The following is a 10,530-nucleotide window of genomic DNA, read 5'->3' as shown; positions in this document are numbered from 1 at the left end:
CCACTTTGGTTTCAGGTATAACCACAGAACAATAATAATAGTAGTAACTAACATACACCACCCTTCATCTCGCGCACGATTTGAGTTTGCTTTAATTTTGTGTAGCTAATTTGATCCTGGTTTCATTAATATCTTTCCTTTATGCTTGTTTATTCTCAATCGTCATCGGTTAATTTGGTCCTGGTTTCATTATTTATCTTTCCTTTAGAGTAGTCTATTTAGAGTAAATAGTCAAATTAGTCTCTAAAAGATCATTTGTTCTTTAAATTAGTCCCCGAAAGCTTTTTTAATAAAATTCGTCCTTTAAAGATTTTAAAGTAGTCATGTTAGTCTTTTTGTCACTTTCATTGCTAATGGCGTCAAATTTATTGATGTTGTATGTTGAGTAACATCAAAACACACACCTAATAGTCTTGATTGACTATTAACATAATTAGTTTATAAAATTAAATCAAATCAACCCCAAATTGAAGGATCCCAATGGCTCAAATTTTCTCCTCAATTAAGTTTTAATATGATCTAATTTTATAAACTTATTATGTTAAGAGTAGATTAAGATTCATAAGCATGTGTTGGGGTGTCACTTAACATGCCACATTAGCAAATTTCGACACCATTAATAAAAAAATTGACAGAAAGACTAACATAACTAATTTAATATTTTTAAATTAAAAAATAAATTTAATTAAAAAAATCTTTTAAAAACTAATTTAAAAAATAAATAATCTTTCATAAACTAATTTAACCATTTACTCATTCAATCTCATAATTAAATTCTGTCTGGTATAGGTCTCACCACCTTAACTTGTCTATCTTAAGGTCCTCATTGTTTGCGTAAAACGCAAGAATTCTGTAGCAGATTTTGTTGACGGCCATTCTAGAACTCAATATTAAATAAGCTTTAGTGTTGCTTTATAGCGAAAGCCTACCACTTTAATGCTTTTAATCAATTCATTCTTTTGAATAAATAATAAATGTAAAATTAGTTATTTATGTTCATATTATGATAATATCAATAATATAAGTTCTTATAAAGTTTTTAACATTAATAATAACTATATATTATTATTAAATGTTAGTAAAATATTTTTAGGTGATTTTCTATTCTAAAAAATCTTTAAATAAATACTTAATAGATAATAATATTTTAAACTATAAGTGATGAATAATAATTAATTAAAACGTAATCAAACCCACAACTTAGTAATTAAGTATGATATATCTCATTTTAATTTGAGATTATCTACTCTTTCTCCTTCCTGTCTGAGTCTTAGGTAAAAAAGCAAATACTAGCTATCAAGAATTTGTTTGTCTTTTATTTGTATCTTTTCTTAATATTTTATGTTTTATTTGGAAAATAAATACAATTTCAATGTATAAAGGTCCAATTTAATTTAAAGGGTCATAAAAATTCGGTCCCCCCCCCCTTTTTTTTTCTCTAAATGGATAAAACGTTCAACAAACTTGGTTACAATTTCAAACAACATACCTTCCATGTGTACCACTGCGTAGCGAAACGAACCTCACAAGTCCTATCAATTTCTTGGTAGATATTTGAAGGAGAGGCACTAATTCTAAATTTCTTTCTTTGTTATTCAATATATGGGCTTTTTTTATTTAAATATATATAAAAAAATGATTAATTTTCAGAATGTGCATGAATAAAAAGTTAAAATAAAGTGTGTATGACTATCTGAAGAGCAAAACATACGAAATAGAATTACACTTCATTTTAAAGATGGTGCACACAAAATAAAACTTCTATTCAAATTATTTATCTATTTCATATATTATTTCAAAATCTTAATGATGATAATTAACATAAAAATCTCGTTTATGACGATTGGTTTTTCACCAAATAGTGATTGGCCTGGTTTTGGTGTCAATTCTATCGTCAATATGACTCGTGAATTATTGGGAATTAGATAGTAAGAACTACTTATAACGGTACGGTTCAATTTGTATGAGTTAATCAATAATTAATAACAAGTTCAACCTTTAATTAGGGGTGATAATATAATAGATAAAGGTCAATTTTTGTCTTATTTGATTATTCTGTTTTAATCTACAATAATTCGGATAGAATTTATTCTATTTTTGTCTATGATAGTAAAAAGTTAAACTCTAATCTATTTCTGCTGGTATCCATCTTGTTTCTATTCACTCCTATAATTATTAAAATCTAACAAATAAAATTAAAGTTTAAAATTTATATAACCATCATTACATACATAATATAAATTAAAGTAAAAACTTATACATGATATAATACTATTAATTATTTTACAAATAATTTATATATATATTACATATTATATATATATTGAGACGAGTATTATCTAAACCCAATTCAGCTCCTTGCCTCCCACCATGTTCAAGACTCCGTCCACTCATAGTTATTAAAATCAGACCGGATCGGCCGATTCGATCAAAAAACTGATAAACCGAATCTAATATCAGTCCAGTTCAAACTTAAGACTACTTAAAATAAAGAACTGGTACGAACCGGTCAAATCCGGAATGAACCGACAAAAATCGGTCAAATTCGATAAAAATCAGACCGCACCGAACCACTCGGTCAAAATTAAAGGTGAATCTATCGCGGACCAGCGCTCTGCAACTCTACCGTGCTCCATGTGTTTTAGCACTGCCAAGTGTTAAAGTTTGTGATTTTTGAAAAATTATTCCAAAATGCTTCGGGTTCGAACCCTCCCTCCAAGATGCAACAAGCATGGTGGTACCACCAAGCTCGCTTCTCATTAATATATAAACAAATTATAATAGATATAGCAATCCCTTATTTCACTTATAACCAATTTATTTTAATTTTAATGTTATTCATTTTTAAATCAATTATATTTTATTTAACTATAAATTTTATTAAATATATACAAATTAAAAATATAAACAAAAAAAAATTTATTAATCATGATTTATTTTTCATGATTATATGATATCTATTAATATTATTTTTCAATAAATACTTGTAATATATAATAATAAGTAAAATTCACATACAGTTGTCTTCATATGAAGTTGATAGTTGAAAATCGCTAGATGATATTCAGTCAAACTTGTCAAATCATCTAACGATTCTTAAATATCAACTTCACAGAAAAATAACTGTATGTGAGTTTTCATCTATAATAAGATAATAATAAATAAATATAAACTAATTAATAAAGTATTAAAATTTAAAAATGATAATTATTTTTATAAAAATAAAATAAAAATACTAATAATAATAAAAATAATTAAATTTTATATAATTATTTAATTATACCGAATTAATTATTTGACCAATAACTTATCAGTTGATCTAATAACTTAGTAATCTAATAATTTCACCGATTTAATTACCGATTCGATTTTAATAACGATACGTCTACTAAAAAGCTGGCCTACACTAGAGTAAATAATTATTTATCCTAAACAAATAGGAACATAATCACTACCCACATATTCGGATAGTGATATAATCCCTATTTTTAATTCAAAGTTTTCCAACTGCTTTTCCGACCTTCATCAACTGTTTTCTGGAAACATGAATCCGTTCGGGGCTTAAAGTTTGATGTTATTACAATGAATAATGTCTCCAAAGTTTAAAATAATAATAGAAGAGGATACATTATTATACTAACTCTTGGTACAATAGTTTCTTTTAATTTGTGTAAATTTTGTATAGAAATTTCTTCTTTTCATTTGTCTTGAAATAAATTTTTTTAAAAACCAATGAGTATTGAATTTTAATTTTTTTTATCATAAAAATTCTAATATTATATTCTAAAATCATTAATTTGTCTTAATAACTTAAATTGATAAAAAAAAAATTATATCTTTGAGTGCTATTATCATATTGATTATAGAATCTCAATTTCAACCATTGATGATTGCAGCTGCATCACCCAACTAGTATTACTAATAATTGCAGCTCTAGCAACCTTAATTTTATATTATTGGTTTTCTAGTAGCCACCAACCCACTGATCTGATATGCTTTCTGATCCAATGCGATTCGATCCCATATGGGATCAGTGGCACATCTACTTGTAATTTTGATTTGAGACCTTTTTTAAGACTTCTATGATTGAGGGTCTGTGATTTTTGCTTAGCCACCACCTCTTTCAATAATTTCTCTAGCATCAAGATAGGAAAAGGCGAAAAGCCAACTAACCACACATCAATATTAATTGATTTGTTAAAAAAAAAGTTTACAATAAACAAAAATGATAATGCGACCACTCCGATAAAGATATCACTAATGTCTTTTTTTAAAGACGTTACGTGTATTATATTGTTATTGGACAAATTATTAAACTCATCAATAAAAGATTTTGAATAGACCAAAATAAAATCAATTTATTATAATTATTAGATCCGATTGAATCCGATCAATTTATATAATTTGAACCAAATCATATTTAATTTTTTTTATCAAAATAATAAATATATCCCTAACTTTTTATTTTTCAGATATTTAAATCCATAAAAATTTAAAATTACAATTAAATCCTAAAAAAAATCTAACTCTAAACCTTTGCTAACCCAAGCCCAAGCCAAGCCAAGCCCATTCTCAATGAATCATCAATCTCTCAATCTGACCCCAAAGAACCTTAACCCTCAACAATCGGCATCTCCTTCCTCCTTCATCTCACCTCTCACTCACTATCTGTCGCGATCTCAAGCTTTCTTCCTCTCTCGTCGCAGTCTTGCAGTTAAGGTTTGTCGTCACTCTCCGTGTCACCAGTCGTCACCATCTCGCACTCCGTCGTACTCGCACGCCTTCCCTGAGTTCGTTGTTGATGGCGGCAGAAGCACCCAGTCCCGGGACTGGTCGTCGTCATCACTGATAAGTAGGATTTGTACCAGTTCAAAATTTCTCAAAAACAAGAATCACTTTGTCGGTAGTATAGTCCAAACCAGCAATTAAATCCCACCAATCAAAGTTTAATTTTCAAATACAAATATAACCGAGAGTAATTCAACCTCGGATCGTTCTCCTTATGAATGTAATTGAAGTGTCACACTTTTGGTTGTGAGAAAAAGGGGTTTTGAAATCAAAGAACGAAAGTTTAAAGGAACTAAGAAATAAAAGAACTAAGATATGATCAAAAAGAAAATTGATGCAAGTAAAAGGAATATAAGATCAAAACTTAGTGAAAATGCTATAAATGCATAAAGAGCCTTGACTTGGTAATGAGAACTAAGGAATCCTATCATCATCATAACCACAACTATGGAAACTATGACGAGCCAATCTCACTTTGTCTACACCTAACATCGAGGAGTTAGTCAAGCAAGCATAATTGACCTTAATCCATAGGTGATTGCTACGGTACGATGATAAATTAATACGTACCGATATGTTTAAGATGTGGACAAATAATAATTAAACAAGTGGAATTTATTTTTCACGTCAGTATTTAATTTTTTCTTTTTTAAATATATAATATATCACTACTTTTACTAAAACACCCTTTTAATTAAATAAAAATTAAAAACATTTATTTATTTAATTTTAAAAAAGACTTAAACATTCTTTCTTTATTTAATTAGACAAAAATACCCTTTTGAATATCCCTACTCTAACAGCTCCTCCCCCAAATTGAAATAGAAACCTAGCTTCTCCACCACCGCCGCAAGGACTGCCGCCATCCGTCGTTCTCAGGCACTACCATCGTCGTCTGGTCGTCCGTGCTTCTTCCTCCTTCAAGAATCGCAGCTTCTTCTTCCTCGACCTCAGCGCGTCAGTTCCTGGTATTCACCTACTCCATCGCGCTCCTGCCGCCGTCCGTCGGGTGCTCAGTCACCATCGTCTTTGTCTGGTCGTCGCAGATTCTTCCAACCCACCACCGTCTTCTGAGTTGTGTTCGTCGCCTGGCGTCTGTCTCCGTCACGATTCTGCCCCCCTCTTCTCAGACTGCTCAGAAGAAAAACCCATCTCCATTCCAGTTTCCTTCCTTCGAGTTCAGAGAGCAGAAGCTCAACCAAGAAAAAAACCTTAGACTTCGACGGTCAGTTCACTGCTAACTTCTTCTGCGTTTTTTATTTATTCCATTTTCAATGATTATTTGATTACTGAATATTTGAATGTTTTGTGTTTTAATTTTCTATTGAATGATTATTTGATTACTAATGAGCTCTAGTTCTGCTGTGTTGCTATTTTTGTGTGTTGTGATATTTTTTTGAATGATCTTTTGCTGTGATGCTGTTTTGTGTGTTGCTGTTTTGCTTTTTTATGTGTTCTTTATTTTTGATTGACATGCATCTGAGTGATATCACCACTGTAACTTAACTACTTGCTCTGTTGATGTGCTTTTGATTTCTGAATGTCATGCCACTTGTTATGTTGTTGCTGCTGTTTTAGTGTTTTTTAACTTCTGAATCTGCTATTTTTGAATTTTTGTTGATAGATTTATTGATTTTAGGATTTAGGGTAATTATATGTTGCTGTATTCTAATTTTAGTTGCTGATTGTTGTTGGTTTCTGGCTCTGTTTAGTATGTTGTGCTGATTGTTCTTGATTTTTGGCTCCGTGAGTGTTGTTCTGTTTTTGGTCTGTATTTGATCTTGTTCAAATTTCATGATTTTGTTACTATCTCCTGAAAGTTGGGTTTCTTTTTGTAATATGCTTAACATCAGAAAGATTTGGAAAAATTTGTTACTCTTTGTTAAGTATGTGCTGAAACTTTGTTAAAATTTGCCTGAAAATTTTGTTATAAGATAGATAGATGGATAGATAGATAGATAGATAGATAGTTTTTGATATGAATATCCAGTGGTTCCTCTGCAGCTATTGATCTGGTTGATGAAGCCGCTCCCAAACTGAAAATGGAAATTACTTCTAAACCTACTGCACTTGATGAGATCAACCGGTCAGTCTTGAAACTAGAGATGGAGCGACTGTCTCTAACAAATGATACCGTTTTGCTCTGTTTTGTTTGCTTTATGCTGAAAGTTCTTTCTTTTGGTAGGTAACAAGGATTGAATTCTAGGCATTGTAGTCATAAAAGCTCTGATACTATGTGACGAAACTAATACTGAAAAGCATACTTAGATATACACGAATGGTTATATCTATAGCTACTGAAATTTAATATTTTTTTTTGTTTTTTAATTAGAAGAAAGAATCTTACATAGAAGAGAATTTTTTATTTTATTTTATTTATTTTTTTTAAATGTTGTGGCCTCAAATGAATTCCAAATATTCTGTAACTTGATTAATGGTTTGAAGCAATTTTTTGGTTGAGATTACACAAACTAGATTGGTTTGAAGAAATATAGTGAATCAACACACGACAAGTATCATGTGAAATTTTCACTTTCCCAAAAAGAATCAATTCTCATGTGGCTCAGCTCTTCATTTTCTGCTGTGCAGGTTAGTGGTGCATGGCTTCTGTATAAATCTAGTACAGATGGAAAAGGATTCCTCTCTGCAACTCTCCAAGGTTTCAGTGTGTTTGATGATCGTGAGGGTGTTGAAAAAGAATTCCGGTTAGCAATAGGAAAGCCTGAAAATGTTGGAGCCAGTCTTCTAAATGCTTTTTCTCATCAGCAAAACCAGGACTCAGTGAATAGTAGCATAGTCAAAGAGAATGGTTTCCCAGTTCCAACGATGCTAATTGTTGATGTAAAATTTGCTCAGGATTCAACTTTTGTTTCTTTGTGCATACAGAAGCCTCAGTTGCTGGTTGCACTAGATTTTCTTCTTGCTGTAGTTGAGTTCTTTGTTCCAACAGTCGGCAGTATGCTATCATATGAAGAACACAATATGTCTCACATGCTGGAAGCTGTCATTATGGATCAATCAATCTACGTACAACCATGTCCTGAATTCTCCATCTCACCTCAAAAGCCTTTAATAGTTGACAATGAAACTTTTGATCATTTCATTTATGATGGCCATGGTGGAACCTTGTATCTAAAAGATGGACAGGGATTTAATCTCACAGAAGCTAGCTCAGAGGCTTTAATATATGTTGGAAGTGGGAAGAAGTTGCAATTAAAAAATGTTGTTATTAAGGTCAATGGGCTTGTTCCATCAAATTTCCTTTTAAAAGTAAAAAACATAAAAAAATTTTAAAGAATCACTTTATGATTTGAAGATACATGAGTATGCCAAAATAATGACATAACATAACAATGAAGAATGCTTTGGTTTTGTCTTTGCAGGGTGGACAGTACTTGGACTCTTGTGTTCTTCTTGGAGCAAATAGTAGCTACTCAGTTTCAAAAGAAGACAATGTCTACTTGGAAGATTTTGAAGAAAGTCCTTCTGAAAGGTCTTTGAGAGGGAACATTCTTGATGAACCGTATCAAAGCAATGCAGTTAACAACTCCACAAAATTGATCATTGAGCTTCAGGTTAAGTGTTGCTGTAGTTTAGTATTTGTGCACTCATTTATGCGATTGTGTCCACTTGTGTTTATTAACCGTTGCTTTGTGGGCTTAAAGTTTGATATTTACCAACACTTAACAGCAAATTTGATACTTACAGCCTCGGGACTCTTTAAAAAGAAGAAAGAATTCAATGAATATAAGTTCAGCTGGAGATGCACTAACATGTGTTGCTAACTTAAGAGGTGAAAATTGGAGATTATACCTTCTTACAAGACACATGATGTAAGAACTTTGGGTCCATCATACCAAATATTGGAAAATAGAGGGAGATGCAACAATAAGATTCAAGCAAGATGGAGGAAATGTTGAGTATTATTTGTATAGGAAACTATTATCCAAGCTTAAGAAGGAATTTATATATAAAACTAGCAAATTTGTATGAGCCACGTTGTTGGGAAATAAATTAAAAAAAAACAAGAATATAATCTCAATGTTGCAATGAGGAATGAACTCGAGATGATAGAATTTGGAATTGATGTGTTGGAGAAAAGAATTCCTTTTTCTAGTACAAATCCTTTATATATTTTGAAAGGATTCCTTTTTCCAGCAAAAGAATCACGTTTATATATCTCAAAAATGTTGAATTTTCTATATTTACAAAATGTACAAATTCTTTATATATTTTGAAAGGATTTTTTTCTTCGGTAAAAGAATCACGTTTATATATCTCTAAAATATTGATTCCTTTCTTATATTTTGGTAAAGAAAATAATTATTATTTTGTTTGTCTTTTCTTTTTATATTTGGTCAATCTTCAACATATAAGAAAGGAATCAATATTTTAGAGATATATAAACGTGATTTTTTTACCGAAGAAAAAATCCTTTCAAAATATATAAAGAATTTGTACATTTTGTAAATATAGAAAATTCAACATTTTTGAGATATATAAACGTGATTCTTTTGCTGGAAAAAGGAATCCTTTCAAAATATATAAAGGATTTGTACTAGAAAAAGGAATTCTTTTCTCCAACACATCAATTCCAAATTCTATCATCTCGAGTTCATTCCTCATTGCAACATTGAGATTATATTCTTGTTTTTTTTTTAATTTATTTCCCAACAACGTGGCTCATACAAATTTGCTAGTTTTATATATAAATTCCTTCTTAAGCTTGGATAATAGTTTCCTATACAAATAATACTCAACATTTCCTCTACCTTGCTTGAATCTTATTGTTGCATCTCCCTCTATTTTCCAATATTTGGTATGATGGACCCAAAGTTCTTACATCATGTGTCTTGTAAGAAGGTATAATCTCCAATTTTCACCTCTTAAGTTAGCAACACATGTTAGTGCATCTCCAGCTGAACTTATATTCATTGAATTCTTTCTTCTTTTTAAAGAGCCCCGAGGCTGTAAGTATCAAATTTGCTGTTAAGTGTTGGTAAATATCAAACTTTAAGCCCACAAAGCAACGGTTAATAAACACAAGTGGACACAATCGCATAAATGAGTGCACAAATACTAAACTACAGCAACACTTAACCTGAAGCTCAATGATCAATTCTGTGGAGTTGTTAACTGCATTGCTTTGATACGGTTCATCAAGAATGTTCCCTCTCAAAGACCTTTCAGAAGGACTTTCTTCAAAATCTTCCAAGTAGACATTGTCTTCTTTTGAAACTGAGTAGCTACTATTTGCTCCAAGAAGAACACAAGAGTCCAAGTACTATCCACCCTGCAAAGACAAAACCAAAGCATTCTTCATTGTTATGTTATGTCATTATTTTGGCATACTCATGTATCTTCAAATCATAAAGTGATTCTTTAAAATTTTTTTATGTTTTTTACTTTTAAAAGGAAATTTGATGGAACAAGCCCATTGACCTTAATAACAACATTTTTTAATTGCAACTTCTTCCCACTTCCAACATATATTAAAGCCTCTGAGCTAGCTTCTGTGAGATTAAATCCCTGTCCATCTTTTAGATACAAGGTTCCACCATGGCCATCATAAATGAAATGATCAAAAGTTTCATTGTCAACTATTAAAGGCTTTTGAGGTGAGATGGAGAATTCAGGACATGGTTGTACGTAGATTGATTGATCCATAATAACAGCTTCCAGCATGTGAGACATATTGTGTTCTTCATATGACAGCATACTGCCGACTGTTGGAACAAAGAA

The sequence above is a fragment of the Arachis stenosperma genome, chromosome 9 (genome assembly GCF_014773155.1).
Source record: "Arachis stenosperma cultivar V10309 chromosome 9, arast.V10309.gnm1.PFL2, whole genome shotgun sequence".
In the NCBI taxonomy this organism is placed as follows: domain Eukaryota; kingdom Viridiplantae; phylum Streptophyta; class Magnoliopsida; order Fabales; family Fabaceae; genus Arachis; species Arachis stenosperma.
This window is presented reverse-complemented; position numbering follows the sequence as displayed.